Raw genomic sequence first — 24,549 nt, 5'->3', positions numbered from 1 at the left:
TTACTGAATTGAATACTAAATTCTCTAATTTTGAATTTAATGAATTCCCATTTACTGATATATCCTACAATTAGATGATCAGCCATAATATCTTTTATAATTTTTTTGACTATGTTGCAGTAGTCTTCATTTTGTAAAAGTTTGGCATTGAACTTCCAATAAGTTCTTTTATTTGATTGTCTAATTTTCGATTCTAAGCACAGTTCAATAAAGCAATGATCAGATAGAGGTGCATTTGACATTACAACTTTTACAGTGTGGCTAATAATGATGTCACTTCCTAGCCAATAGTCTATTCTAGATTTACAAGCTCCATTTGGTTTTAAACCAGGAAAAGCTCTTAATTCCTGGATTTCTTACTCTCCAAATATCTGTCAAGTTGTTACTTATCAAAAAATCTATAACTAGGTTATTTTTTTGTGGTCTACCTGTCCTTGAGGGCCATCTATCAGTCCATTCATCAGGAGTCATATTCCAATCACCACCCATTAAAATGTATTGTTGAAATCTCCCAATTCTTTGAATCTTTGGGCTGAAGGAAGGACAATACTCGGTGTATTTATGCTCAATCAACAATCATTTATTTCCATACAATTCAACACTTAAGAGCATAAGGACCATCATGATGGGGAGACATGCCTGAAGAGGGTCACAGCAGTCTCGAAATGGTGACGTGTTACTCAGCTTCTTATAGCCGCTAGTGGCCCCCACCTAGCTGTAAAAGCCCAAACATTCACATTCTTTCTCTGTTACGGCGTCCAAGTTACGACCTCGGCTCCCTGTCTTTCTCTGCTCTCTGTAAAGGTGGGGGTATGGAATGTGGTCTATCTCCCCTGTCTTAGACACAGAGTCTCCTGCTTACAACCTTCTTTTTATGATTCAACAATAAAGCATGTCAAGAAAACAGTGTAATACATTCATAGCAGATCAAGGATACAGAGTGATGCACATTTATCTAATAAACTAATAAGTGAATATGTTCTTTAAACTCAAAAGTATAATGAGAACTAAACTACATACAGATCACACACTCTATATTAAAGGGTATAATATGATCTACAGCAGTATTCTAATTCAACTACTTTGATTACATATATAAGGTAACCTATAATAACAGAATAATCTAATAGTATTCTGTAGGGTATTGATCTTTAAGTTCAAAAATATTTGAAGTTATATCGTCTAACATAATTTTATTCTGACTTTCATTGTCCATAAATGTTGACTAAAATGAAAAACAAACTTTCAACTCTCATTACAGCAATCAACCAATGACCATTCAAATCAGTCCGTTGTAGTACAAGATCCCCAGGAAAGTTATTGAATAAAATTGCTACACCCCCCGACCTAGTTGAGCCATGGCTAAACAGGATTTTGCTACCCCATTGGTTTGACCAAAAAGATACATCACTATCAGATGAATGAGTCTCTTGTAGAAAAATACAGTTTGATTTTTTACCTTTGCAGTACAAAAATAAGGCTTTTCTTTGAAAAGATTCTCTTAAACCCCTAACATTTAAAGAACCAAAACAAATGTTAACATTCAACATGAACTATAGACAGAATATCACTCACCACGTGAGAAAAAAAAGTTGGACTACCTAGTATATAATGTTGTGCTATGTGATTGCTAGCAACACAGCTATGTTAGCACAACATTAGCACAGTGAAGCTGGAGGATGAACGCCAACTTTTTTTCTACTCGATAAAAGTTAACGTGACGGATTCTGGTGGTCAGGGACAAATGCAATCACATAGCAGGTTGCTATACACAGGCCAAACTTCAGACAGGAGAACAACTGAGATCATTCATCGACAATACCAGGTTAGTTATTAATATACTGCAACAACATGGGAATAGAGCAGCTGCGAGAGAATTCAACATTAATGAATCAATGGTACAGAATCATCTCTTTGCTATGACTGTTGCCCAGTGTTCTGACAAAACGTCCCAGGCCCTGTTGTGGTGTAAGTGGCCCCATCCGGCAACTCAGTTCCGGGTGTGGTGTAGATTGCCTTAGCCAGAGCCACAGGCCCTGATGTGGTGTAAGTGGCCCCAGCCGGTCACTCAGGCCCTGGTGTGGTGTAGGTGGCATCAGCTAGCAGCACAAGACATTGGAAAAGAGCCAAAAGCAATGTCGTTAATGTGCCCTCATTAATGGGCAGCTGCTTTTGGTCTTTTAATACAGCCCTTCTCTGGATCAAAAGCAGTTCAATGACAGGAAAATGAAAGGCGTACAGCACCAGGTATTCCTGGGCAGTCTCCCATCCAAGTACTAACCAAGCCCAGCCCTGCTTAGCTTCCGAGATCAGACGAGGTCGGGCGTGCTCAGGGTGGTATGGCCGTAAGCTGCTGGCCCCAGCACAATGTCTCAATTTATGGATTCAAGTGATTAGGTGGCAAGTACCTGAAGTTACGAAGACAATCCTATAACCATACCTGCATGTTTGCATAATACCCTAACCCAAAGGCTCAGTTTAGCATTTATCTAACAGCACAGGCCCTGGTGTGTTGTACATGGCCTCAGGTACCAGCACAGGGCCTGGTTTGGTGAAGATGGCCTCGGCCAGAAGCGCAGGGCCTGGTGTGATGTGAGTGGCCTGAGCAAGAGCCACAGGCCCTGGTGTGGTGTAAGTGGCCTCAGCCAGAAGCCACAGGCACTGGTGTGGTGTAAGTGGCCTCAGCCAGCAGCCACAGGCCCTGGTGTGGTGTAGGTGGCCTCAGCCAGCAGCCACAGGCCCTGGTGTGGTGTAAGTGGCCTCAGCCAGCAGCCACAGGCCCTGGTGTGGTGTAAGTGGCCTCAGCCAGCAGCCACAGGCCCTGGTGTGGTGTAAGTGGCCTCAGCCAGTGCCACAGGCCCTGGTGTGGTGTAAGTGGCCTCAGCCAGCAGCCACAGGCCCTGGTGTGGTGTAGGTGGCATCAGCTAGCAGCACAAGACATTGGAAAACAGCCAAAAGCAATGTCGTTAATGTGCCCTCATTAATGGGCAGCTGCTTTTGGTCTTTTAATACACCCCTTCTCTGGATCAAAAGCGGTTCAATGACATGAAAGGCTTACAGCACCAGGTATTCCCAGGCAGTCTCTCATTCAAGTACTAAGAAAGCCCAGCCCTGCTTAGCTTCCGAGATCAGACGAGGTCGGGCGTGCTCAGGGTGGTATGGCCGTAAGATGCTGGTCCCAGGACAATGTCTCAATTTATGGATTCAAGTGATTAGGTGGCAAGTACCTGAAGTTACGAAGACAATCCTATAACCATACCTGCATGTTTGCATAATACCCTAACCCAAAGGCTCAGTTTGGCATTTATCCAACAGCACAGGCCCTGGATTGTTGAAGATGGCCTCTGGAACCAGCACAGGGCCTGGTGTGTTGTACATGGCCACAGCTAGCAGCACAGGGCCTGGTTTGGTGAAGATGGCCTCGGCCAGAAGCACAGGGTCTGGTGTGATATGAGTGGCCTCAGCCAGTGCCACAGGCCCTGGTGTGGTGTAATTGGCCTCAATAGCAACTAAGGCCCTGGTGTTGTGTATGTGGCCTCAGCCAGCAGCCACAGGCCCTGGTGTGGTGTAAGTGGCCTCAGCCAGAGCCACAGGCCCTGGTGTGGTGTAAGTGGCCTCAATAGCAACTAAGGCCCTGGTGTGGTGTAAGTGGCCTCAGCTAGCAGCACAGGGCCTGGTTTGGTGAAGATGGCCTCGGCCAGAAGCACAGGGTCTGGTGTGATATGAGTGGCCTGAGCAAGAGCCACAGGCCCTGGTGTGGTGTAAGTGGCCTCAGCCAGCAGCCACAGGCCCTGGTGTGGTGTAAGTGGCCTCAGCCAGTGCCACAGGCCCTGGTGTGGTGTAAGTGGCCTCAGCCAGCAGCCACAGGCCCTGGTGTGGTGTAATTGGCCTCAATAGCAACTAATGCCCTGGTGTGGTGTAGGTGGCCTCAGCCAGCAGCCACAGGCCCTGGTGTGGTGTAAGTGGCCTCAATAGCAACTAATGCCCTGGTGTGGTGTAAGTGGCCTCAGCCAGCAGCCACAGGCCCTGGTGTGGTGTAAGTCGCCTCATCCAGGAGCCACAGGCCCTGGTGTGGTGTAGGTGGCATCAGCTAGCAGCACAAGACATTGGAAAACAGCCAAAAGCAATGTCGTTAATGTGCCCTCATTAATGGGCAGCTGCTTTTGGTCTTTTAATACACCCCTTCTCTGGATCAAAAGCGGTTCAATGACATGAAAATGAAAGGCTTACAGCACCAGGTATTCCCAGGTAGTCTCCCATCCAAGTACTAACCAAGCCCAGCCCTGCTTAGCTTCCGAGATCAGACGAGGTCGGGCGTGCTCAGGGTGGTATGGCCGTAAGCTGCTGGCCCCAGCACAATGTCTCAATTTATGGATTCAAGTGATTAGGTGGCAAGTACCTGAAGTTACGAAGACAATCCTATAACCATACCTGCATGTTTGCATAATACCCTAACCCAAAGGCTCAGTTTAGCATTTATCCAACAGCACAGGCCCTGGATTGTTGAAGATGGCCTCAGGAACCAGCACAGGGCCTGGTGTGTTGTACATGGCCACAGCAAGCAGCACAGGGCCAGGTTTGGTGAAGATGGCCTCGGCCAGAAGCACAGGGTCTGGTGTGATATGAGTGGCCTGAGCAAGAGCCACAGGCCCTGGTGTGGTGTAAGTGGCCTCAGCCAGCAGCCACAGGCCCTGGTGTGGTGTAAGTGGCCTCAGCAAGAGCCACAGACCCTGGTGTGGTGTAAGTGGCCTCAATAGCAACTAAGGCCCTGGTGTGGTGTAAGTGGCCTCAGCCAGCAGCCACAGGCCTTGGTGTGGTGTAAGTCGCCTCAGCCAGCAGCCACAGGCCCTGGTGTGGTGTAAGTGGCCTGAGCTAGAAGCACAAGACATTGGAAAACAGCCAAAAGCAATGTCGTTTATGTGCCCTCATTAATGGGCAGCTGCTTTTGGTCTTTTAATACACCCCTTCTCTGGATCAAAAGCGGTTCAATGACATGAAAATGAAAGGCTTACAGCACCAGGTATTCCCAGGTAGTCTCCCATCCAAGTACTAACCAAGCCCAGCCCTGCTTAGCTTCCGAGATCAGACGAGGTCGGGCGTGCTCAGGGTGGTATGGCCGTAAGCTGCTGGCCCCAGCACAATGTCTCAATTTATGGATTCAACTGATTAGGTGGCAAGTACCTGAAGTTACGAAGACAATCCTTTAACCATACCTGCATGTTTGCATAATACCCTAACCCAAAGGCTCAGTTTAGCATTTATCTAACAGCACAGGCCCTGGATTGTTGAAGATGGCCTCAGGAACCAGCACAGGGCCTGGTGTGTTGTACATGGCCACAGCTAGCAGCCACAGGCCCTGGTGTGGTGTAAGTGGCCTCAGCCAGCAGCCACAGGCCCTGGTGTGGTGTAAGTGGCCTCAGCCAGAGCCACAGGCCCTGGTGTGGTGTAAGTGGCCTCAGCCAGAGCCACAGGCCCTGGTGTGGTGTAAGTGGCCTCAGCCAGTGCCACAGGCCCTGGTGTGGTGTAAGTGGCCTGAGCAAGAGCCACAGACCCTGGTGTGGTGTAATTGGCCTCAATAGCAACTAATGCCCTGGTGTGGTGTAGGTGGCCTCAGCCAGCAGCCACAGGCCCTGGTGTGGTGTAAGTGGCCTCAGCCAGTGCCACAGGCCCTGGTGTGGTGTAAGTGGCCTCAATAGCAACTAATGCCCTGGTGTGGTGTAAGTGGCCTCAGCCAGAAGCCACAGGCCCTGGTGTGGTGTAAGTGGCCTCAGCCAGCAGCCACAGGCCCTGGTGTGGTGTAAGTGGCCTCAGCCAGCAGCCACAGGCCCTGGTGTGGTGTAAGTGGCCTCAGCCAGCAGCCACAGGCCCTGGTGTGGTGTAAGTGGCCTCAGCCAGAAGCCACAGGCACTGGTGTGGTGTAAGTGCCCTCAGCCAGCAGCCACAGGCCCTGGTGTGGTGTAAGTGACCTCAGCCAGCAGCCACAGGCCCTGGTGTGGTGTAAGTGGCCTCAGCCAGCAGCCACAGGCCCTGGTGTGGTGTAAGTGGCCTCAGCCAGCAGCCACAGGCCCTGGTGTGGTGTAAGTGGCCTCAATAGCAACTAATGCCCTGGTGTGGTGTAAGTGGCCTCAGCCAGCAGCCACAGGCCCTGGTGTGGTGTAAGTGGCCTCAGCCAGTGCCACAGGCCCTGGTGTGGTGTAAGTGGCCTGAGCAAGAGTCACAGACCCTGGTGTGGTGTAATTGGCCTCAATAGCAACTAATGCCCTGGTGTGGTGTAGGTGGCCTCAGCCAGCAGCCACAGGCCCTGGTGTGGTGTAAGTGGCCTCAGCCAGTGCCACAGGCCCTGGTGTGGTGTAAGTGGCCTCAATAGCAACTAATGCCCTGGTGTGGTGTAAGTGGCCTCAGCCAGCAGCCACAGGCCCTGGTGTGGTGTAAGTGGCCTCAGCCAGCAGCCACAGGCCCTGGTGTGGTGTAAGTGGCCTCAGCCAGCAGCCACAGGCCCTGGTGTGGTGTAAGTGGCCTGAGCAAGAGCCACAGGCCCTGGTGTGGTGTAAGTCGCCTCAGCCAGAAGCCACAGGCACTGGTGTGGTGTAAGTGGCCTCAGCCAGCAGCCACAGGCCCTGGTGTGGTGTAAGTGGCCTCAGCCAGCAGCCACAGGCCCTGGTGTGGTGTAAGTGGCCTCAGCCAGCAGCCACAGGCCCTGGTGTGGTGTAAGTGGCCTCAGCCAGCAGCCACAGGCCCTGGTGTGGTGTAAGTGGCCTCAGCCAGCAGCCACAGGCCCTGGTGTGGTGTAAGTGGCCTCAGCCAGCAGCCACAGGCCCTGGTGTGGTGTAAGTGGCCTCAATAGCAACTAATGCCCTGGTGTGGTGTAAGTGGCCTCAGCCAGCAGCCACAGGCCCTGGTGTGGTGTAAGTGGCCTCAGCCAGCAGCCACAGGCCCTGGTGTGGTGTAAGTGGCCTCAGCCAGCAGCCACAGGCCCTGGTGTGGTGTAAGTGGCCTCAGCCAGTGCCACAGGCCCTGGTGTGGTGTAAGTGGCCTCAGCCAGCAGCCACAGGCCCTGGTGTGGTGTAATTGGCCTCAATAGCAACTAAGGCCCTGGTGTGGTGTAGGTGGCCTCAGCCAGCAGCCACAGGCCCTGGTGTGGTGTAAGTGGCCTCAATAGCAACTAAGGCCCTGGTGTGGTGTAAGTGGCCTCAGCCAGCAGCCACAGGCCCTGGTGTGGTGTAAGTCGCCTCATCCAGGAGCCACAGGCCCTGGTGTGGTGTAGGTGGCATCAGCTAGCAGCACAAGACATTGGAAAACAGCCAAAAGCAATGTCGTTAATGTGCCCTCATTAATGGGCAGCTGCTTTTGGTCTTTTAATACACCCCTTCTCTGGATCAAAAGCGGTTCAATGACATGAAAATGAAAGGCTTACAGCACCAGGTATTCCCAGGTAGTCTCCCATCCAAGTACTAACCAAGCCCAGCCCTGCTTAGCTTCCGAGATCAGACGAGGTCGGGCGTGCTCAGGGTGGTATGGCCGTAAGCTGCTGGCCCCAGCACAATGTCTCAATTTATGGATTCAAGTGATTAGGTGGCAAGTACCTGAAGTTACGAAGACAATCCTATAACCATACCTGCATGTTTGCATAATACCCTAACCCAAAGGCTCAGTTTGGCATTTATCCAACAGCACAGGCCCTGGATTGTTGAAGATGGCCTCAGGAACCAGCACAGGGCCTGGTGTGTTGTACATGGCCACAGCAAGCAGCACAGGGCCAGGTTTGGTGAAGATGGCCTCGGCCAGAAGCACAGGGTCTGGTGTGATATGAGTGGCCTGAGCAAGAGCCACAGGCCCTGGTGTGGTGTAAGTGGCCTCAGCCAGCAGCCACAGGCCCTGGTGTGGTGTAAGTGGCCTCAGCAAGAGCCACAGACCCTGGTGTGGTGTAATTGGCCTCAATAGCAACTAAGGCCCTGGTGTGGTGTAAGTGGCCTCAGCCAGCAGCCACAGGCCTTGGTGTGGTGTAAGTCGCCTCATCCAGCAGCCACAGGCCCTGGTGTGGTGTAAGTGGCCTGAGCTAGAAGCACAAGACATTGGAAAACAGCCAAAAGCAATGTCGTTAATGTGCCCTCATTAATGGGCAGCTGCTTTTGGTCTTTTAATACACCCCTTCTCTGGATCAAAAGCGGTTCAATGACATGAAAGGCTTACAGCACCAGGTATTCCCAGGCAGTCTCCCATCCAAGTACTAACCAAGCCCAGCCCTGCTTAGCTTCCGAGATCAGACGAGGTCGGGCGTGCTCAGGGTGGTATGGCCGTAAGCTGCTGCCTCCAGCACAATGTCTCAATTTATGGATTCAACTGATTAGGTGGCAAGTACCTGAAGTTACGAAGACAATCCTTTAACCATACCTGCATGTTTGCATAATACCCTAACCCAAAGGCTCAGTTTAGCATTTATCTAACAGCACAGGCCCTGGATTGTTGAAGATGGCCTCAGGAACCAGCACAGGGCCTGGTGTGTTGTACATGGCCACAGCTAGCAGCCACAGGCCCTGGTGTGGTGTAAGTGGCCTCAGCCAGCAGCCACAGGCCCTGGTGTGGTGTAAGTGGCCTCAGCCAGCAGCCACAGGCCCTGGTGTGGTGTAAGTGGCCTCAGCCAGTGCCACAGGCCCTGGTGTGGTGTAAGTGGCCTGAGCAAGAGCCACAGACCCTGGTGTGGTGTAAGTGGCCTCAGCCAGTGCCACAGGCCCTGGTGTGGTGTAAGTGGCCTCAATAGCAACTAATGCCCTGGTGTGGTGTAAGTGGCCTCAGCCAGCAGCCACAGGCCCTGGTGTGGTGTAAGTGGCCTGAGCAAGAGCCACAGACCCTGGTGTGGTGTAATTGGCCTCAATAGCAACTAATGCCCTGGTGTGGTGTAAGTGGCCTCAGCCAGCAGCCACAGGCCCTGGTGTGGTGTAAGTGGCCTCAGCCAGCAGCCACAGGCCCTGGTGTGGTGTAAGTGGCCTCAGCCAGCAGCCACAGGCCCTGATGTGGTGTAAGTGGCCCCAGCCGGTCACTCAGGCCCTGGTGTGGTGTAGGTGGCATCAGCTAGCAGCCACAGGCCCTGGTGTGGTGTAGGTGGCCTCAGCCAGCAGCCACAGGCCCTGGTGTGGTGTAAGTGGCCTCAGCCAGTGTCACAGGCCCTGGTGTGGTGTAAGTGGCCTCAATAGCAACTAATGCCCTGGTGTGGTGTAAGTGGCCTCAGCCAGCAGCCACAGGCCCTGGTGTGGTGTAAGTGGCCTGAGCAAGAGCCACAGACCCTGGTGTGGTGTAATTGGCCTCAATAGCAACTAATGCCCTGGTGTGGTGTAGGTGGCTTCAGCCAGCAGCCACAGGCCCTGGTGTGGTGTAAGTGGCCTCAGCCAGCAGCCACAGGCCCTGATGTGGTGTAAGTGGACCCAGCCGGTCACTCGTCAATGACATGAAAATGAAAGGCTTACAGCACCAGGTATTCCCCCATCCAAGTACTAACCAAGCCCATTCCTACTTAGCTTCCGAGATCAGACGAGGTCGGGCGTGCTCAGGGTGGTATGGCCGTAAGCTGCTGGCCCCAGCACAATGTCTCAATTTATGGATTCAACTGATTAGGTGGCAAGTACCTGAAGTTACGAAGGAATCCTAATAATACCATAACTCTGAGAGCTCAGCTTCTTTGGAATATACTGTATGTACACACAGATTTGTTTATTTTAAAAAAAGAAAGAAAAGAAAAAGAAAAGAACATTCATCTCCATGTGTTCCTGTTAATTTACAGATGTGTGGTCTGTGATGTTTCTGATCAGTTTCACCTTTGTCTGTCCCATGGTGCCTCAAACAGCAGACGCAGATCTGCACAGTGACATTTCCTGTTATTTAGCTATTTCTGGAAACAGTACAGCCCTTTCTCCTAGTCCTCATCCCCGTCCTAACACTTTCTGGGTCAGAGCAGACCCCCCTAGAGACAAAGATTGTTGTCATTGGAGGGAAGCTGTAGTTGATATATTTTATTGTATCAGCCTATATTAGGCGTAGCCCGTGGTGGAATCACATCTCCTTAAACGTTTGGTTCATTGTAAATGTGTAAATATGAACGTTGATTCACTTTGTATGTGAGTGTTTTACACTTATACCAAATTACACCACTTTTTTTACCCCTCTTTGTCTGGAGTTTCCTGCCACAGAGTTTCCCAAGTTTGAACAACATCTCACTGTTTCCACTTTCCTCACCATCACTGCCTGCTTTACATGTATCTGTTTTGGGTATTTTCAGTATAATGTCACGAGTAGGGATATTTCACGGACTTCATTGTTAAAACTGGAAATGATTGTCTTGTCCTATAAATACTTTATACTCACAGTGACAGGGTGATAGCAACGTAGATTAATATTTTTGATATACTGTCAGTTTTTCTTTTCCAGCCCATGTAGAACACAAATTAGTGTTTGTGTTACCTTTTGTAGAAGTCTTTTATGTTTGTTTGATTGCACTAATGTGAGTAGTTGCTGTCACAATGCACCAGACAGCAGCTGAAGAAGTCTACAGATGTGTCAAGAGGTCTTTGAACGGCCTTTACAGTGCTACCATTGTCATCACCCTTTGGTCCATCTTGTATTTGATGCAGCAGATCATGTTCACTCCTCCTGGTTTTGTACATATTCTGCTCATGTTTCTGTTCTTTGTTTTCTAGTGATGTGTCATCTTTGTATCAATGTCCTCTTATACACAGGGGAAAATGGGGGTTATGATGTTCCAGTGTAGTAGTCAAGGAGTTTCACAGATGGTGGCACAGTGTAATACAGCAGTGTAATTATGACCACGCTGTTATCCTTTCATTATTTTTCTCTTTTCTGCTGGTTTGTTTGATCTTTTGGTTTTGCAATTAAAAACAACTGCTTTCTCTTCAGGAAGCACCTTGCACTCAACCCACATCCTAGAATAAATCACTCCCGTAACGTCTTTGTCTCCTTAATTTGTATAATATTGTCTGGTACAACTCCTACTGTTAAAGCTGATAGAATGGCTCAGCTAATCACCTGACCTGAATCCAACTGGAAATCTACGGAAAGAACTAAAGTTCAGAGTCCACAGAAGGAACCCTCAGGATTTAAAGTTTGTTTGTGTGGAACAAAGGGCCAAAATCAAGATCATGGCCAATAAAAGAATGACTAGAATTCAGGGATCACTTTCAGAATTTTTGAGTTTTCCAGTTGTGCGCACCTGCTGCTCATTGCCACCTCTCTACCTGAAAGTGAATAAGAACTGTTTGTGTGCAGTTTGTCACAGTGTTTTGTTACTTAAAGGTCCAGCTGCTTAATTCACAGGGAGAGAAAAGAAAGAACACTAACTCCACTCAGAGATGAAGAAAGACAAGAAAGACAGCACAGGAGAGGAAGAAGAGAGGTTGGATTTAAAGGTAAGGATTGCTCAGTGTGTAAAGCTCAATATCCAAGTAGTTTCTCAATTCTCAACCAAACCAAGTAGTTTTAAGCTGTGGCTCAAAATCTGGTCTCTGAATACAAATCATTACTTTTGAGGTTGTGGGAATATATTTCACCAACTCCTGTGCAAAAGTGTTGAGTGGTCAGGGCCTGTTCTGTCTTGCTGTTTAAGTGAGCATCTAGGTTGGTACTTTGAATTCTGTGCTCATTTTTATTTACTAGGCAATTCATTTACTGGGCAATTCATTTAAAGCGGTCTCGTCAAGTATCATGTGAAAATTATAATTCAACACCACAACATACACCTACTGTGATTTGGCACAGTATGAATAAAATTTAATTGAATTTCACAGAAAAGTTTAGACATGTACAAAGTTACCAGTCCATGTCGAGTGCCCTGCAGCCATTCAGAATAGATGCAAATTATGGGGGAATTTCCAAAGGATTTCACAGAGGTAGCAACTTTTCTTTTCTCACTAAAACACAACAGCAATCATTTATTGTTACATTACACATATGGAAGTCATTTTTAGGTTCTGGCAGTGCTGATCCTGTTTCTCATATACTGTCCTACTCATGGGTTAATGAACTTGTATGGCCCTGAGTAATTACCTGTCTACATTTTTTGCCATGTTACATTATAGAGTCAAGAGGATACCTCAGTGAAAACTGTCATGTTTCCTTCTGAGTCATGCATGAAAATCCAGATACTACACACTACACTATTAAATTTATAGTGTAATTTACACTGTAACTCACACATTCAATTGTTTAAATTTGATAAATACACTTTAGAGAAAAAACAAAACTTTATACTATTTTCATGGTTTCCCGTCTTTTCCGTCCAATTTCCAGTGATTTTCTCATTTCATTAATGAGAAAATCACTGTTAGGCTGCGTTCTTAATGGGAAACACATTGCATTAATCTCAAAGATACTCTAGCGAAGCACTCAAAATTCCATGTATGAAAATGTCTCCAAACAATAATAATGATGATGGCATGGTGGTTAGCACTGTTGCCTCACAGCAAGAACAAACTTTAGAATTTTTCTTTTGGCTGTATTTATCTGTTGCTTTTCACTTATTATAGTACTGCAGGTCTTTCCCATCAGAATCCAGATATGGTGATTTGGCTTTTTGAACTGTTAGTAGGAATCAGAGTGCAATGAGCAAAAGTAACAAGGCAAGGCATGACATTAACAACTAGGTTACAATAGGCTTTTATTACACTATGAACTGTTTTAAAGGTGCTATAAAAATCAACTTATTGTTATACTGTATAGCTTATGAGGGAAAATGCCTGTTCACACAGGTATTGTCTACATTACACAAACAATATTATTAAGAAGATCTATTTTATCATTTACTTAAAAGGGTTCAATATAATATTCAGGAATGCATTGTGGATATTAATAAAGCAAAGACGCACTAATTTCAAAGCTCTGTCTTCTTTCATGTTTCCTCTTCTGAAATACTAATTTATGAGGCTGCTCTCTCCAAGTCAGGGTGACAAAGCTCACTCCTTGCTGGTTCAACCTTAACTGGAACTGGGAGACACAAACAGCAGCCATTTAGAACATTTTCTCAAATTTAAATATATTTGTTTTGTTTTTTAATTAAACATTGTTCTTAATTGGCCTGAGATCAGGCTGAAAAAAGGAACTATTTAAACTCAGGACTTACCTTTTTCAAGGATTTCTGATTTCACAATAGGATCATTCAAATCCAGAGCAGAGGACCCAGGATTCAGTCTCAGCTTAATTATCTGCTGTTTTACTAGTATGGAATGGGGAGAGGAATTTAACATGCCTGGAATTTTATTCTGACATACTAGAAATGTGAAAGTTAATAAATGAGCATTAAACATGAGTTTCCCCAATGTAATGCAGTCTCTTCCACTGAAGGTAAGGAAACTCACCGGGTGGAGGGAAGTTGTAGCAGACAAAGGGTAAGCTTGTTTCACAGGACAAAAACCTAAATTTTCCTGAACTTTTCAAAGCCAAAACACCACACATGACTTTCATTGAGTCAATCGGGTTTGCAACGTTGTCAAAATAGCCAAAGTTGAATCTGCTCTGATCGGACCAAAAAAACCAATTAGGCCTGCTTAAACCAATCCATGCCCGATCGCCACTTGGCACCAAAGCTCTGGACCATCTGGTTCTCTATGTCGTTCTTCACAGTGACCAGGCTTGTGAAGTTCTGGCTGCAGCAAGCCTGAGCACTCCCCCAATCCATTGCTTCATCAACAAGAACAAATTCAGGCTCTAGCTGTGTTCCTGTAGTTAGGGATTGGGTAAAACCACAAGTGAATCTGTCGGCATAGTAAATTTTAAAATGATCTTTATCAAAAAAAAAATGTCTTGCTCTGTACTCACCATTATTACAGATAAATGGATATTCTTGTATCCATATCTCATCCTGCCATCCTCCATCTTCTCCAATGGAGACGCATGTTTCTCTGGCTCCATAAAAATCTGGTTCATTAGTATTATTTTCCCAGTTCCTATATTCAGCCCCACGTCCTGTGGTCCTATCTGACCACATCCAGGCAATTTTAGCGTACAGACCGATCCAGATCTCAGCGTCGTTACCAGTTGAAGATACTATGTTCCTCAACTGGTTCATTTGGACCATGTGTCAATAGTTGCCAGGTCTTTATATCTCTGTCTACAATAGGTCTGAGCCATGGTCCAGTTCTTTGCATCAGTAACATAGTGATACTGACGATACAGGCAGGTGGAGATGTGCCACCCTGTGAAGTAGCAATTTCGATTTGTTTAAGATTGTATCCGTAGTCTCATTCTCTTTATAAATAACCCATCAGTACCTTAAAACACTTTGACTGTATGTTAATATACAAAGCATTATTAGAAATTTATCAGAGAATTCACTGACCTGTAAGATGTAAAAAAACCAATAAGATCCTCTTCTGCATGATATTACTGTATGGGTTGTTTGAGTCAGGATGCTGTTGATATCGCTGTTGCTCAGGCAAATGTAGGAAAATTCAATTCAAAGTAGAAGAAGGAGATTGACGAGCAAAACAACAGCCTTTTATGCTCAGATCTGTCTTTTGATAGACCAGTATAGTGTCTGCATCACTGCAAATTCCTCCCAAATCCATCTTTCATTTTCTGACTAGCCTCTCGCCCAACACGTGAACGAGACCCAGAGATACTTAAACTCCTTCACTTGGAGAAGCAACTCATCCCTGACCCAGAGTGGGCACGCCACCCTTTTCCAGTTGAAGACCATGGCCTCAGACTTGGAGGTATAAGGTGAACCGCTCCAGTGAATGCTGAAGGCCACCACCAGATGGATCCAATAGAACCAAAAGACAGACATGAGACTCTGAGGCGCTTCTGGCTACACCTAGAAATTCTTTCAGTAAAAAATTGTGAATATAATCTGTGACAAAGGGCAGCCCTGGTGAAGTCCAATACCCATCGTTAACCAGTCCAACTTATTGCAGACAAGCCTGTATACAGTTATACAGAGATTGAATGACTTGTAGCAACAAGCAAGACACCCCATACTTTGACAACGTGGCCCACGGATTCTCTGAGGGATGCAGTGAAGTGTCTCCAAGTCTACAAAACCCATGTAGACTGCTTGGGAAAACTCCAATACATGAATATCCTTAAGACGATAAAGAACTGGTCCAGCGTTCTGTGACCAGGATGAAAACCACATTCTCAGATGCGCTGACCGTGGACACGCTGGTGCTCCCCAAATCACACGACTAATTTACAGATGATGTACCAGGAAATTGCAGCCTTGGTGAAGCAAAACGTTTTTGGAGTGAAAGCAACAAGAAAAAGTAAAGGCGATATCAATAGCGAGTTTTGAGATGTGAGATTTGTGACACGTGGCATGTTTGGAGGGTATAGCCAGTGTGTCTTGTGTAGTTAGTGTGTTTTTGTTTTGTGTGTCAAAACAATGAGGCCACTACTGAATGTCACTGTTGCTCCTCCATCTTGTGGTGGACAAACTATTATGTGAAGTGGCACAGATTTTTTGAGTGGTATTTTCATGTCTCACCTGACTGTTACTATAATTTTAGTCACAGTTTTAAATAGTTCTACGAAAAAGGCCTGAGGCATTGGCTCAGATTCTGCTTTATCTAAAACATATCAGTGGGATTAAGGTAGGGTCCTCGAAGTATTGCTTTCACTGCCTGCCTATATCCTCATTTGAAGTCAGCCGCACCCCATCTGCACTGTACATCGTGTAAGAAGTTTATGGTTTCCCAGAATTCCTTTGATATTAGTCCCAAAGTCTTTTTCCATTGCCTCACTGAACTCCTCCCATACCCAAGTGTTTGCTTCAGCCAATGCCCAAGCCCCACTTCATTCAGTTCCCCAGTACCTATCAGCTGCTTCTGAATTCCCACAAGCTAACCAAGCCCCAGTAGAAGTCCTTCAGCTGCCCACATAGCAGACAGGTCTGGCCCGGATCTGGTGTCAGGCGAGTGCTGCTGGCTGACTTCTGGCATGGTAAGTTTTACCTGCTCACCCTTACTAGTCTTCCTTCTGTGATTCTCTAATGTTATTTTCATCGAGAAAAATTCACAAAATACACCAAGACCTGGTTTCCGATGTTCCATTTAGCTCTTCCTTTGTAATTCATCTCCATCACACTGTTTTTCTGCTTTCCAGTTCCCCTCGGTTCAGATCTCATCTGTAAGTCAAAACCTTCTACTTGTCAGCTAGACCCCATTCCTACAGCTTTGGTTAAGGCATGTCTACCTTCTTTGCTTCCCCTCATATCTGCTATCATCTATTCTTCACTTACCACTGGAACTGTTCCTGCTTCCCTGAAAGTTGCTGCCATCACCCCAATATTGAAAAAAAAAAAAAAACCTGGTCTAGATCCCAATAATTTTGAGAATTTTGGCCTATTTCCAATCTACCATTCCTTTCAAAAATTCTTGAGAAAATAGTTGCCCTACAATGCCATACAGCCATTCATACAGATTAATAATAATCTGTATGAACAGTTCCAGTCTGGTTTTTGCCCCTCCACTGAAACAGCACTTATAAAAATAACCAATGATCTTTTTATGGCAGCTGACTCCAGTTTACTTTCCATTCCTATTCTCCTCGATCTGAGTGCTGCTTTCGACACTATTTCTCACTCTGTTCTTCTCAGTAGGCTAGCCTCCATCGGTCTCTCCCATACTCCACTAGCCTGGTTTAAATCATACCTGTCTGATCGCACTCAGTTTATTCAACTCAAATCCTTTACTTCTCAGCCCTTCCTCTGACCACTGGCGTGCTCCAGGGATCTGTCCTGGAGCCCCTTCTTTCATCATCTACCTTCTTTCCACTTGGACACATTTTCCATGGTTGCTGTTTCTAAAATATTATTCCACAATTTCCTAATTATTTTGACAGCAAAAAATTCAAATGCTGTGAGAATCACATATTCATTTAGAAATGTTTGTAAAGGCAGAATGCATGACTAGTTGTTTGCTGAAAACACTTGAATTTAAAAATTAAGTGGCGTGACCCGATACTTGTGTTCAAATCGTACTCTTTGGCGCTGCTGTACTGGGCCCTGGTCCGGATGGGCTTGGGCCCCTTTCCCTAGCGGGTTGCAGAGTATGGGGGTGCCTACTGGGGTCAGCGGGGGAGCTGGCCCCAGGGAGGGGTCACTTTGCCCCTCCCTTCCTTCCCTCCCCATCTCCAGCTGACTCCCTCTTCCCGCTCCACCACAATCACCCACACATGCAGGGCCTGGGGTAAGGTTGTGTCACCAGGGTGCAGGGGAGGCATCCCCCCCTCTGTCCCCTTCTGGCTGCTTGTGCCTCAATTTTATCTCACAACTTAGACATTCACATTACTCACACTCTCATAACACATACATATAGGATCAGGGGGGTGGGCATGCTACACGCACTCCAAAAGACCATCAGGGTGTACAACCTCACCCCTGGCGTTGTTGCCCACCTCCCAATTTTAAATACACGTAGACATTGAGGGCTAGCAGGAGGGGCTATGTGCTTACCTGCTGCTCTCTGGCAGGTAGCTCCCATGCCCTCCTGGGTTTTAAAGGCACCTTAGAACACACATGCATCAACACTACATATGAGCGAGCGGAGGAGGTTTGGAGTCTTCACACACCCCGTTCTCTGCGACCTGCTGGAGCGGGGGGCCAGGTGGAGGAGTTGGCCGTCCGACTGGGGTCTGGAATGTGGGGCCTCCCTGCTGCTGCGGAGTCGGGGCGGTCTGCTTCTCCCCACCCCAGGGAAAAGGGTAACACCACCTGGGTCTGGGTGCAGTTTCCCCCTCCAGGGGCAAGGGTACCTAGACCCGGGGCTTAGAGTACGCCTGGGGAGTGTGATCGTGTGTACAGTGTTTCTCTATGTCTGTCTCCACGTTGGGGTGAGTTTTGAGTAATTGCATATGAGAGCATGAGGGGGGAATGGATGTTTGTATCTGTGTGTGCCTGTATGTCTGCTGAGTGAGCCCTCATCTGGGACTCTCCTCAGCTCTTTCTGGGACAGTGGCGCGGCTGCCCCTCTGTTGGTCTTCCTTGGTCTCTTGTGTTCTGGGGGCCTCTGGATGTCTGGAGTCTTGATCTCCTCCATACCTGCTTCATGCCCTGGAGGACGGGGCTGTGCCACACCCTCTAGCAGATCATTACATGAAGGAACCTTTTAAAAACAAGCGCGTTCATGCTCACAGGTGTACACACGGGTGCTCACACACACAAACAACACCCTTTTTGGCTCCTACCTCAAAGCACACTGTGCGCTGTCGATCTTACGTGCTGCACAATAATGTTTAATATTTAGTATTTACAGTCATAATGTTGTTTATTCTATTGCTCTCGTTTTCTTCTGCTTCTTTTAAAAATTAAAAAAAGTATCTACTGTTATCTATTATTAGCTAGTTTATTTGTGATGGAGTTGTTTTTATTATGTTGCTCTTTGTTGTCTGTTTTCTCATCTCCATACAGGTGATCCAGGTGTTTTGTTTGTTTTTCCTCTTTTTTCTTCCCCCCTTTCTCACCATCTCTTCTCTGCTCAATTTTTGTTTTTCTCCCTCTCTTTCTTTCATTCTTCATTCATCCCCCAGTCATGTCTGTCCTGTCTTTAAAAAACGAAAATAAAATAAATACATAATCATAATAAAGGTCAATCAAATGGACCAATATGGCAAGGCCATGATGATCCACTTGGTAAAGTAAATCCAGTTGGCAGTTGTGCAGACAGGTTGTGATATTTTACAACAAGGCATGTCAATACTAAATGTGTGTTTTGTCTAACCAAATCACATTCAAATGACTTACATTCTTAAGTATGCTTCAGTGGTTATGTAAATGTTTTATCTCATGACCAAGAACAGCAGTATTTATGACTGACAAAACTGACAATAACATCTGTGGGGGGAAAAAAGTTAAGTTGGATATTTGTTTCATTGAGCACTTTTTCATAAGAGCACATGTATTCCTGACCATGTAGCAGTTTTCAGTGTTGTAAACACTGCAAGATCGATGTGGTTTTTAGTATACTTACCTAAATTATACCTGCCATTCTTTCATTTAGACACTATAGGTAAGTGTAGCAACTGACAATTTTGGGGAGTTGAGCAGAACAGTTAATGAATTTTCTCCCCACTGCTACAAAGTGTTTGCTCATAAGGCGCTGCATGATAATTGAGTATTCTAATATTGCATTGTATACAATTCATATTTTCATTTTAAAACCCTAAAAACAACAGTCAAGCCTGCCTTTTAATTGTGGGGTAATCAATTAGATTAAGTCTTAGGACCTGAATATTCAGGATGTTACATATAAGAAGAATTAAATTCTGAATTCAAGCCAATGAAGATAAGTTGATATGAAAGCAACATCATCCTTCACGCTTGTCTCTGTCAATAATCCCACATCCATGTTTTGGTTCAGCCAAAGGTTTTTTAGGGAGCTTTCAGGGGCACCTGATAATGAGCAACTGCAGTAATCCAGCCTAGATGTAACAAACACATGGATTACATTTTAAGTTTTCACTTTGACCTCAAGATTTGCATAGCCTTTTAAGATGATAAAGTCATGAGACTTTGTTGAACCATCTTATAGGGATGGGTATATCTATAAGGTTACATTTTTAGAAGTAGCACACTCCACTTTATCATGTTGGCTCTCTTCTGAGCTTTAGAAGAAGGCATGTTCAAGTGAAACTTTTGTGTAACCAAATCACATTCAAATGGCGTAGGTTGTTAAGCTCATTTTTTTTTCATATAAATTTGCTTTCCGTAAAACCAACAAGATTTACTTCTGGTTAATTAAACAGATACATAGTACACAATTAAATATCCAAAGTAAAGATGCCATAACTCATAACTTTATTACAAATTAATTATTATTTTTTTCTTGTCTTCAGTTTGATTCATAACATTAAAGAAGGCACTACGTATCTTTACATATAGTGCCATGAAAAAAATTATTTGCCTCCTTTCTGACAACTTAGTTGTTTGCATATTTGTCATGCTTAAATGTGTTAGATCATCAAAAGAATTTTGATATTATACCCAATATTTATCCATTTATGGCCCAAGGGAAGCCAAACTGATTTGTTGTAGACCTTGAGTTAATGATACAAGTGTATGGATTCCTGTTACCTGCTTTTTTGATTGTAATATCTACGATCTTAGTCAATGCAACAGAACTATGGATAAACTAAAATGTGCTATCTTTCATTCTTATCTTTAAAGGAATCTTTTTAGAAAATAATTAATAATAATAAATAAAAGACAAACTGCCAACTCTTGAGCCACGATCGCCCTTTAATTGAACTGTAGTTACAAGGTTTCGCTTTTGAAGTAGTGTAGAAGGTCTGTTCCCTGACATTTGAAAGAGATCAATTTGTCAGAACTACAAGCACACCAGGAATATTTGAAAGATGACCAGCAGGTGTCACACTCTGTCCTAGTGATGTGCGCATCATGAATAAATTGTTCAGTATTCGAAAATCACTTTACTGAAGCCCAACTGACTCACTGACTCATCCCTGTTGCTAATTTCATTAGTAGAAATATATCTAGCTTATAATTAAAATTGTGTGTGTGTGTGTGTGTGTGTGAGAGAGAGAGAGGGGGGGGGGGGGGTGACAACAATTGGACGGTCTAGCCTTCTGATTTGCGTCACCGCTTTAATAAGTTTACAGTTTTTTCTGATTGCTTAAGCACATTTTTTGTAACTATTGGCTAATTTTGCAAAACTCTTCACACAAATAAGAAAACCTGTCACCCAATAATCAAAACATTGTAGTTCTCTTGCAAAAGCAAACACAGCTAGATTAACTCTTCACACCTTTGTAAAAATGGTGTTTCCGTATCAAACAGTACACACAAGCCATCATCTACTAAGCACACAATGCGCCAACTGCACACTGATGGTATGAATACAAAACACATCTGGCTTTTGCTTTCTCTGTGCACAAGGTAGGCTATGTCAGTTTGAGCTCATACTTCTGTCATAGATCCATAAGCATAGAGGGATCCAAACTTCAAGTACTGGTGTTTAGTCAAACACATCAAAACAAACACAAGTGTTTATTTCCAAGTATAGGATTATTTGCAATCGCCATAATGACTATATGGGTTACTTGGTCTGCAGTGAACATGCTTCCTCTGCCCCAGCATCTGGTCATCTAGCAATCTGGTCATCTAGCAAAAAGATAATTTTCCCCAGGGATCAATAAAGTATTCTGATTCTGATACTGTAAAGTAACAATTTCAGTATTTTTACATCAATGGTATTGGTGTGTTTCTCATTGGCATATGGCAGTGCTACAAATCTTTGTGCGAAGTGACTGTACTAACCGATTCTCATTTCAAGATGTCCTTATGGTACTTGCTACAGTGTAGCGGCTCGAGTTAGGCTGGACCCGTTGGCCAGCTACCCTCAGGGTCATTCCACGGTTGATTACATGGTCCACTATTGTAGCTCTGATGTCATCAGCAATTCTATTTCTTACTCTTCCTACCCTTCCTCTCCCCCCTCCTCATCTTCCTCTTGCTCCTCCTTGTCCTTGTCGTCCTCTTCATCCTACTTCTTCACCTCCACATCCTCTTCCTCGGCCTCCTCTACTTCTCACTCTTTCTGCTCCCACCATTGTACTCCGCACACACAGCTTACCTGTATTATAGTGCTTAGGCTGATTGCAAAGTGAACTAATTATCTAAAAAAGCTTTCACATGTGAAAGTGTGCCAGACAGTTGGCAAATTAGTGTTAATGATAGACATACATGTGTATACTTTTGCTAGGAGTGTGTTGGAAATTTGGTAATTGAGTGTTGTGCAGTGAATTGTGCCTACAGTTTTGCAAAGTGTGTGTTACAAAATTGCAAACTGAGTGCAAAGCAGTTTTTGTGCTTTTAGTTTTGCAAACTCAGTGAGTGGTTTTGCTATAAGTCTGAATAGTTTTAGAGATTGTGCTACAGGAATCACAGTTAGGGTTTAAGCAATCAGAAAAAACTGTAAGCAATCAGAAAAAACTGTAACAGAGACAGTATTTTAGTTGTCACCACAAGGAGGAACTGTTTCATTGTAAGAGCACGGATGCTGCGTCATCACGCCCCTAAGAAGAAAAAGGATACCACAACAAAATGGCACCCATGAGGCAAAGATTTGCCGCGTGTTGATGTGGAATAAAGTTATTATTATTTGCTATTATTTGCTCAGAGGGAATTTCTGGTTTTCTCTCTATCTCTAGCTTTGTGGAGGGCTTTCTCATAAAGCAGCAAACTTTTTCTCCAGGTTAAATGATGAAATCTTCTAAATTTGTGACACGCCATTTCCTCTCCAGCTTACGAGTTTTCGGCTTTAGGCTACGTGTTTGAGAATTATACCACGGAGTCAAGTACTTCTGAATTGAGGCCCTATTTTTCACAGGAGCTACAGTCTCCAGTCTCATATGTAATCAAGTGGGAAACTCAGTTACAGTTTTTTCTGATTGCTTAAGCACATTTTTTGTAACTATTGGCTAATTTTGCAAAACTCTTCACACAAATAAGAAAACCTGTCACCCAATAATCAAAACATTGTAGTTCTCTTGCAAAAGCAAACACAGCTAGATTAACTCTTCACAACTTCGTAAAAATGGTGTTTCCGTATCAAACAGTACACACAAGCCATCATCTACTAAGCACACAATGCGCCAACTGCACACTGATGGTATGAATACAAAACACATCTGGCTTTTGCTTTCTCTGTGCACAAGGTAGGCTATGTCAGTTTGAGCTCATACTTCTGTCATAGATCCATAAGCATAGAGGGATCCAAACTTCAAGTACTGGTGTTTATTCAAACACATCAAAACAAACACAAGTGTTTATTTCCAAGTATAGGATTATTTGCAATCGCCATAATGACTATATGGGTTACTTGGTCTGCAGTGAACATGCTTCCTCTGCCCCCAGCATCTGGTCATCTAGCAATTCTGTAAAGTAACAATTTCAGTATTTTTACATCAATGGTATTGGTGTGTTTCTCATTGGCATATGGCAGTGCTACAAATCTTTGTGCGAAGTGACTGTACTAACCGATTCTCATTTCAAGATGTCCTTATGGTACTTGCTACAGTGTAGCGGCTCGAGTTAGACTGGACTCGTTGGCCAGCTACCCTCAGGGTCATTCCACGGTTGATGACATGGTCCACTATTGTAGCTCTGATGTCATCAGCAATTCTATTTCTTACTCTTCCTACCCTTCCTCTCCCCCCTCCTCATCTTCCTCTTGTTCCTCCTTGTCCTTGTCGTCCTCTTCATCCTACTTCTTCACCTCCACATCCTCTTCCTCGGCCTCCTCTACTTCTCACTCTTTCTGCTCCCTCCATTGTACTCCGCACACACAGCTTACCTGTATTATAGTGCTTAGGCTGATTGCAAAGTGAACTAATTATCTAAAAAAGTTTTCACATGTGAAAGTGTGCCAGACAGTTGGCAAATTAGTGTTAATGATAGCCATACATGTGTATACTTTTGCTAGGAGTGTGTTGGAAATTTGGTAATTTGAGTGTTGTGCAGTGAATTGTGCCTACAGTTTTGCAAAGTGTGTGTTACAAAATTGCAAACTGAGTGCAAAGCAGTTTTTGTGCTTTTAGTTTTGCAAACTCAGTGAGTGGTTTTGCTATAAGTCTGAATAGTTTTAGAGATTGTGCTACAGGAATCACAGTTAGGGTTTAAGCAATCAGAAAAAACTGTAAGCAATCAGAAAAAACTGTAACAGAGACAGTATTTTAGTTGTCACCACAAGGAGGAACTGTTTCATTGTAAGAGCACGGATGCTGCGTCATCACGCCCCTAAGAAGAAAAGGATACCACAACAAAATGGCACCCATGAGGCAAAGATTTGCCGCGTGTTGATGTGGAATAAAGTTATTATTATTTGCTATTATTTGCTCAGAGGGAATTTCTGGTTTTCTCTCTATCTCTAGCTTTGTGGAGGGCTTTCTCATAAAGCAGCAAACTTTTTCTCCAGGTTAAATGATGAAATCTTCTAAATTTGTGACACGCCATTTCCTCTCCAGCTTACGAGTTTTCGGCTTTAGGCTACGTGTTTGAGAATTATACCACGGAGTCAAGTACTTCTGAATTGAGGCCCTATTTTTCACAGGAGCTACAGTCTCCAGTCTCATATGTAATCAAGTGGGAAACTCAGTTACAGTTTTTTCTGATTGCTTAAGCACATTTTTGTAACTATTGGCTAATTTTGCAAAACTCTTCACACAAATAAGAAAACCTGTCACCCAATAATCAAAACATTGTAGTTCTCTTGCAAAAGCAAACACAGCTAGATTAACTCTTCACAACTTCGTAAAAATGGTGTTTCCGTATCAAACAGTACACACAAGCCATCATCTACTAAGCACACAATGCGCCAACTGCACACTGATGGTATGAATACAAAACACATCTGGCTTTTGCTTTCTCTGTGCACAAGGTAGGCTATGTCAGTTTGAGCTCATACTTCTGTCATAGATCCATAAGCATAGAGGGATCCAAACTTCAAGTACTGGTGTTTATTCAAACACATCAAAACAAACACAAGTGTTTATTTCCAAGTATAGGATTATTTGCAATCGCCATAATGACTATAT

General features: G+C 44.9%; 5 non-coding genes and 2 pseudogenes across 5 annotated transcripts; all 7 read right to left on the bottom strand.

The window, feature by feature from the left end:
- Positions 1-2,232: 2,232 nt before the first annotated feature.
- Positions 2,233-2,351, bottom strand: LOC113019786 (5S ribosomal RNA). Its single transcript, XR_003272099.1, has one exon. It is a non-coding gene; the product is annotated as a 5S ribosomal RNA (ribosomal RNA).
- Positions 2,352-3,051: 700 nt separating this feature from the next.
- Positions 3,052-3,170, bottom strand: LOC113019788 (uncharacterized; annotated as a pseudogene).
- A 1,053-nt stretch (positions 3,171-4,223) lies between these two features.
- LOC113019806 (5S ribosomal RNA) lies at positions 4,224-4,342 on the bottom strand. Its single transcript, XR_003272113.1, has one exon. It is a non-coding gene; the product is annotated as a 5S ribosomal RNA (ribosomal RNA).
- Positions 4,343-5,005: 663 nt separating this feature from the next.
- Positions 5,006-5,124, bottom strand: LOC113019794 (5S ribosomal RNA). The gene has a single exon (XR_003272101.1). It is a non-coding gene; the product is annotated as a 5S ribosomal RNA (ribosomal RNA).
- Positions 5,125-7,407: 2,283 nt separating this feature from the next.
- LOC113019785 (5S ribosomal RNA) lies at positions 7,408-7,526 on the bottom strand. The gene has a single exon (XR_003272098.1). It is a non-coding gene; the product is annotated as a 5S ribosomal RNA (ribosomal RNA).
- A 657-nt stretch (positions 7,527-8,183) lies between these two features.
- LOC113019817 (5S ribosomal RNA) lies at positions 8,184-8,302 on the bottom strand. Its single transcript, XR_003272122.1, has one exon. It is a non-coding gene; the product is annotated as a 5S ribosomal RNA (ribosomal RNA).
- Positions 8,303-9,454: 1,152 nt separating this feature from the next.
- Positions 9,455-9,563, bottom strand: LOC113019791 (uncharacterized; annotated as a pseudogene).
- Positions 9,564-24,549: the final 14,986 nt, after the last annotated feature.

The sequence above is a fragment of the Astatotilapia calliptera genome, chromosome 3, assembly GCF_900246225.1.
Source record: "Astatotilapia calliptera chromosome 3, fAstCal1.2, whole genome shotgun sequence".
Lineage (NCBI taxonomy): Eukaryota > Metazoa > Chordata > Actinopteri > Cichliformes > Cichlidae > Astatotilapia > Astatotilapia calliptera.
This window is presented reverse-complemented; position numbering and strand designations above follow the sequence as displayed.